This window comes from Strix aluco, chromosome Z (assembly GCF_031877795.1).
Source record: "Strix aluco isolate bStrAlu1 chromosome Z, bStrAlu1.hap1, whole genome shotgun sequence".
Taxonomy (NCBI): Eukaryota; Metazoa; Chordata; class Aves; order Strigiformes; family Strigidae; genus Strix; species Strix aluco.
This window is the reverse complement of record NC_133971.1, coordinates 17,846,656-17,854,035: the sequence shown is the minus strand read 5'-3', so window position 1 is coordinate 17,854,035 and position 7,380 is coordinate 17,846,656.

The window sequence follows — 7,380 nt, the reverse complement described above, 5'->3', positions numbered from 1 at the left end:
CTCCGCGGCATCCCGCTCTCCCCGCGGCATCCCGCCCGCCCCCGCCAGCGGCGACGGAGCCGCCTCTCCCCCTGCACCGGAGCGGGCAGCCCTGCCGCCGGGCTGGCCCCTGGGAGCGCACCCCTCCCTCTCCTCCGGCCGACGCTCCAGCACGGTACCCGGTAGCACCGAGTCGTAGCCGTGGCTGCAGGTTCGTGCCGGTCCCTGTAGCGGCATGCGAAAACGCTCGGCTTTAGCAGAGGGCGCAAGAGGCAGCTGCGAGGTGCTGTGGGGTGGCGGCGGCTGTATTTGGGTTCATGCCCCTCGGAGGGCTGCAGGTAGTCTTCACTTGGCACGACTAAACATAAACTGTAGTTTTCTGTCAGCTCGGTGGAGCTTGTTGGAACGCGTTTTCTGCAAAGTGAATAAGGCCAGGACCACCTTTTTGTTGAATAAATCACAGGATGCCAGCAGTGCTGGCGGCAGGGCCTTCTGGAGGTCTCCAGCCAAACGTCCTGCTTGGAGTGAGACTATTGCCAGCAGTGGGTGATGTCAGTTGTGGTTTTTGTCCCGCCGAGCCTTGAAAGCTGCCCAGCATGGAGATCTCCACCTCCCTGCTGCCCTGTCCCAGAGCTGTCCCACATTCCTGAGGAAGGAGTTTCCTCATGTCCGTCAGCAAGCCAGTGGAAGTGCCTGGGCAAGCAGGTCTGGGCACCATCCAGTGTCCCTCAAAGTTATGTGTGTTTCTTACAAGTGGCATGTCCATGAGCCTGGAAAGAAACATCCTCGTAAGTAAGAATCTCCCCTGTAACCCTGTCTCAGCCAGCGGCAGTGGGAGGGTTTAGTAAGAGTAAGAGCACTGACAGTCAGGAAGCCAATACTAACCTTGTGGTTCCTGTGAGCGCTGCAGGCACCTTGCTGATGGCTCACTGGAGAGGAAGTAGTGGGCATCAGTGACTCACAGGGCAAGCGAGACTGACAGCTGACCAGGCAAAATCCTGCTGACAGTCTGGCAGATTTGTCTGTATCTGGTTAGCCCCGTGAGCCTCAGAGTGCTTCAGGGACACCGGGTGACACTCAAGTGGTTTTCAAGTGCAGTAAATAACTCCTGCCAGTAGTCCTTAATGCTACTATTTAATGTTACTGTTTACTTGCTCTTCTGAAAGCAAAGTCACTGCAAGGAGAAGTGAATCTATGTTCTTCTCATTGGTTAAAACTACTTCCCAACACACGCATGCACCACTCCCACTTCCCTCGTGGTCTGCTGATTTCAGTGGCCTCCAGTGCCGCTTGGTGGGCCGCCAAAGTGCTGGTCTGTGGAGCTGGGCTCTTGTCCAACATGTTTGGATGCTCCTTCGATGTTCATTCCATGTCACAGCTACTCTTTCAGATTAATATGCCATCTGTGGTCTTTGAAGAAGTGTACCATGTCCCATCCTTTGACCTCTGACAACACTGCTGTTTCTTTTTCTCAAGACTGGCACTCTTCTGTGAGATCAGATGCTGCATGTGGCTGTTTCTCTTGGTTTGTGTTGAGGTTTGGACCAGCTGGACCTCACCAGATCCATGTTTTGTCATCTGATCCCACGGACTATAGCTGTTCAATGCTATGCACAAGCAAGCACACATGCTTTTTTATTAGTAGTCATGGTGAAAACCAGCAGAGCATGGTCTCAGGTTGTGATGCTGGGCTGAGAGAGCACAAACAGGATGAGAATGTCCAGGAAGTATGGCTGTTGTCATCAGTGGGACAGTATGCACTTGTCTTTAAAGACTAAAATAGTCAGTGATCTCTGGGAGCAATCCTGAGTCTGTACAAATCTACCTTGCTCTAGGACAAAGGAGTTTTCTTTTTCTGGCAGGCCAAGGAGTTGACTTCAGGTCTCAGTGTCTCTTTGCCCTTCCCAAGTGGCTTCTGCTAACCACCTGAAAGCTCCTTTAGAAGATGGGCATCACTTTTCCCATGAGGAAGCTCAAGAAGTCAAGGTGCATGAGCAGAGCTGTCTCCTTCCTCTTTTCTGTTCACTTACATATTTCTCAGTTCTTTCTGACACCAACACTTTCTGCAAGTCAGTCCAATAATCACCTTGTGCTTTGGTTAAACCTGATGTTGTGAGCATCACAATAAGAATGCTGGTGTCCATGATACTAATGCCATCACTGCTGATATTGTCAGTTGATATTCAACTAAGGACCAGCTCTAAATTGCCTTCTTCAATGAGCAAACCCAGCTTTTCAAGCCTCCAGGCTCTCCCAACATCTTTTATGGATCAGTCTGCAAAAGGCAACCCAGCAATGGGACTCTCAGCAGAAAATCCATTCTTTAGAACTTGGAGGTCGGTCCAGAGTTTCCATGTTTCACTGCTGTCAGCCAATACCTGGACTTCTGCTAGTAAAATTTGTCTTTTCTTTCTTTCAGCTTTGAATTGGGCACTTGTAGGGAAAGTTCCCTGTGGCGAATTGAGAGTCAGACCTCAATTGTGACTCAAGGTTGAGTCAATTTGATTTCCCATGACACTATTATGTATGTCACGTCTTAAATTTAGCTAGCAATAGCAAAAGAACTTACAGCACAGTGTTCAGTACAAACATCAGTGGGTTAGGAGGTGTCTAATACATTTTTCCACAGGTTCTTTGTAGCACCCTAGCATGAATGCCTGCTATGTTTTGTATGAGTGGTATAAAAATATTGCCATTTTTTTCCATGAGACCACTGTCTTGCTTGCACTTAACACAGCTCTGGAAGTAAAGCGGGGCTTTGTGGTGAAAGAAGCCTCTGTTGCAGACAGGGATCATTTGCACTCTGCACACATGCAAGCGTGCAGTCATGTGTGTATAGGTAAATATAGGTATATAAATCTAAGCATCTAGTGGCACACCTATTTTTGGTATAGAGGTAAGATGTCCTACTGAACCTGTGAATGAGGAAATAGAAATACAGACCTTAAAGGAAAAATGCATACGTGCATGTCCTTAGGCAAGGTCCAGCTGCGCATGCTGCACGTCAGCCCTCTCCGGCTTTTCACCATTGCAATCTCCACCCAGCCCAACCTGTGAAGAGTCCTTGGAGATCTCACTTTTCCAGTTATACCCAAATCAAATTCTAGCTCCCTGGCTTCATTGTGGTGGTAACGTACTTTTTTTGGTGAAGCTAATTTTTAGTCTTTTTCTCCCTACAAAAAACTGCTGTGTGACTATACTGCTTTGCTGCACATGAATACATCTGTCCATCCACCATGCCTAATGACTTGTAAGTCTGATTTTAATCAAACTTGGCAGTTGGAAGAGATCATAAACATCCAAAATACTTGCTGAAACAAGCCATCAGGGTGCAACAGAGTGAAAGTTCACTGGTAATGTGGCGAGACATTTGTACCTAGGCATCAAAGTATGGGGGGGAAGAGGGAGGTTATAAGCTCCGTCCGTACTCTGAGAAGAAAAGCAATGTTCTCAAGGAACATGGCAGAATCCAGTAAAGGATGTGAATATGTGCCAAATGGGGTTTTACGAGTCCTGCAGCTCATGGAAGGATTTGTTTCAGTGTGATCCAGCTTTCCAGGTCCATGCTGAGGTCAGTGTTTTAGCCAGAGTAACACCAACTGCTGCCACAGGGCAACTACTCCTTGCCTGAAGAGCAGCATGTGGTCACCACCAGCACTGCAGGGCTGTATCCACATGGAAATAGTTTGTCCCCTGGTCCACAGCAAAACACAGCCCCTCTGTGTGCATGGCCTTGTGGAGCTGAAGGTGGTTGGAACAATAGAGGTGCAGAAGCTGGTCTAGCCCTTCTGAGTATCTCTGTATCAAGCCTCACAAGTCCTTTTCTGGCCAGGGAGGGCACAGAGAAGCACAGCCCCTGCAGCAGCTCTCCTACCAGCTTACCCCAAGGTCAGCATCCATCATGTCAGCTTCTCCAGGTGGAGTGGGAGTTTGGGCTTCTTCAGGGTGGTCACAGCAGCCCTCGGCATCCCTGGGGACAGCAGCAGGCCCCGCACGTGTGAGCAGCCTCAGACCGTGCTGGGGTGAAGCCCACAGCCCCGGATTCCTCACAAGAGCAAAAAACATGCACTCCGGGGCATGAAAGTGGTGCTTGGATTGAGCACAGCTTGGGCAAGAAGCAGGCAAGATGAGAGGTAGGGAGGTAAGGTGGGGATTTGGGAAAGGGCCGGGTGAAGAGGGCTGGGGGATTGCGGTGGGTGCAGGTGGAGCCGTACACCCTGCGCTGCCTGGGGCGGCCGTGCCTGGGGTGCCGGTTCGCAAGTGCCCTCTGCTGGCACCCTGCACCCTGAGTGCTGGGGAGGGACACTGCGTATGCAGGTAGGCCCTGGACTCCAGACCATGCCCTGTGCTCTGCAGCTCCGCTCTCAGGTAAATTTAGTGCAGCTGCCCTAATAGCAACACTGCTGCCAGGAGTGCCAGCAGGACAGACATATGGTCCCTCTCCAGCGGCATGGGATGGGGGGACCCCCTCTGAGGTCATTGCTCCCTTCAAGGCATGCAAAACCCCAGGGATACCCCCAGTGTCTGTCTCTCTCCCCCACTGAGACATGCTGAGTGAGCATCACTGGTGTGTAGTGATGCATCATTCAGGCACATTCCTCTGCTTTTTCCCCAGCACTGTCGTGGCAGCAGTGTGGGGCAGTGCATTTCTGCAGGGCAGGGGCCAGAGGCAAGAGCATAGCTCCGTGCTGCCTGCAGGTCACCCTGCCGCAGAGCCACAAGGCTGAGCGTTGGGCCCAGCATGGCCTCCTGCTCTCCAGATCCTGCTCCATGAGGCCACCGTTTGCAGCTGTGTGGGCTGCAGAGCTCCTCTGCCAAGGCACTGGTTTAGGAGGAGGGTTGGGAAGGGTTGGCTTCAGCTGGAGGGGCAGATAGCAGGCAAGGCAGGCAGACAGCAGAGGAACAAATTAAGAGAGGCAGAAAGCTCTGGAGATCCAACAGCAACATCCAGATGCCCTTTGCTGAAAGCCTGGAAGAGTCAAATCAGGGACAGCGCTGTCTGTGTGGAAAGAAGTCTCATGAGAGACCAGACAACAAGCTTTGTCTACAATTTGCAATGCCCATTACTTGAAAGAAAGGCTTGAAACTGGTCCAGCATGACAGAGTGTGAGACTCACATTTGACATCATCTTACAAACCTGGAAGTCTTTTTGCACAGTTCCTCTTTAATTTCTGCTGCCAACAGTGACTCAGTTTTGTGGGGTGGTTTTGCACAGTGCAGAAGCTTGGGAAAGGTGACAAACAGACCTGAAATAGGTGCTGACACGGACAAGTTTCTGCTAACCTCCTTGCCTCCTGAACAGTACTGATGGGTCCTGCTGCAGACTGAGGGTGTCCCTTACTTGTGACACAAAATGTACATGAGCCTGTATCTCCTTACAAGCCCTGCAGGGTTGATTCCCCCTTTCATTTCAGTTGTAGCCTATCTTGTGACAAATGCAAGTGTGCATCTTTTTAACTGAATGGTGCTGAGCTGTGTCTTGTGTCTCAGGCCCCATTAACCATGGACACTATTGCACAGGTAATCCATGAATGTGAGATGTGCTGCCATCAAGCAAGCCAAATGGTTAAAACCTCTTTGGTATGGAGGATGGTGGTTAAAATATAGATATGGGGAGGCCTGGCAGATTGATTATATCACACGTAAACAAACTTGGCATGTCAAATACTATGTGCGCACCATGGTGGAAGCAACCACTGGATGGTTGGAAACATGCTGTGCCCCATGCCACTGCCTGGAACACTGTTCTGGGCCTTGAGAACCAAGTCTTGTGGCAGCATGGCACCCCAGAAGGAATTGAATCAGATAATGGGACTCATTTCTGAAATAATCTCATAGCCATGTGGGCCAAAGGACATGGCATTGAGTGGATATATCACGTTCCCTACCATGCACCAGCTTCTGGGAAAATTGAGCAGTACAATGGGTTGCTAAAAACTACTGAAAGCAATAGGTGGTGGAACTTTCAAACACTGGGACGTGCATTTAGCAAAAGCCACCTGGTTAGTCAATACCAGAGGATCTGCCAACCAAGCTGGCCTTGCCCAGTCAAACCTCCTACATACCGTGGATGGGGATAAAGCCCCTGTAGTGCTCATTAAAAATATGCTGGGGCAGACAGTCTGAGTTATTCCTGCATCAGGTAAAGGTAAACCCATGTGTGGGATAGTTTTGCCCAAGGACCTGGGTGCACTTGGTGGGTAATGCAGAAGGACGGGGAATTCCAGCGTGTGCCTCAGGGAGATTTGATTTTAGGTGAAAACAGCCAATGAATTGAAGTGTATGATGTTAATTGCTAAATAACCCTGTTATTGCATATTGTCATCGATATGGTTGATATATATTATAGTAATGGCATCACATTAATATAAAGGAAATGAACTTTGGTAGAGTCAGGACTGATTTCAGCGATTGGTGCCCAGCAACTTCCTGAAGATCGACATCTTTGGCACACAGACAGGAAGCAAGGACCATGCCAGATACATCAGCTATGAGCTCCAAATGTAGCAGAGATTACATGCCATTCCCCTGCTGTGACCAAGGTCACTCAGTCCACCAACTGAGCCAACTCTGTCTCAGTCCTCCTGCCTTAAAAAACTGTCATGACAGATGGAACCTGAAGTTATGGACTAAATGAAGTTACTATACATGCTGGAGGGATGGCCTGTAGACTAAGGGAGTGATATCTGTGTGTATACATCAAAGACCAGGGAAAGGGATGGAGATTAATTAGAATGTATTGGGAAACATGTAACCTGAGCGTAATGTAAATGGTATGGAATAAGGGGTTGAATACTGTCCTGGTCTTGGCTGGGATAGAATTAATTTTTCTTCTTAGTGGCTAGAGTGGTGCTGTGTTTTGGATTCAGTATGGGATTTGGTATGAGAAGAATGCTGATAACACACTGATGTTTTCAGTTGTTGATGAGAGATCAAGGACTCTCCAACTCCCCATGTCCTGCCCATGTGCAGGTGTACAAGAAGCTGGGGGGCAACACGGCCAGAGCACTGGTCCCAAATTGGCCAATTCCATATGATGTAACATCATGCTCAGTATATAGAGGAGGGTTGGCTGGGAAGGAGGGAGTTCTCTCTTGCTTCCAAGATTGCAACTGTGGGATCTTGGTATTTCAGGATCACTAGCCGGGAATGGCTGGGTATCAGTCAGTGGGTGCTGAGCAGTCGCATTGTGCATTACCTGTTCGTACTTTCTCTTATTGTTTTATTTTATTTCAATTATGAAATGTTATGTTTTTATCTCAACCTATAAGTCTCTCTTTACCTCTCCAATTTATCTACCCATCCCCTGGGTGAGGCGAGGGTGAGTGAGCAGCTGTGTGGTGGTTGGCTGCCAGCTGGGTTTAAACCACACCTTCATCCTGGATTCTGCTCTGGAAAAT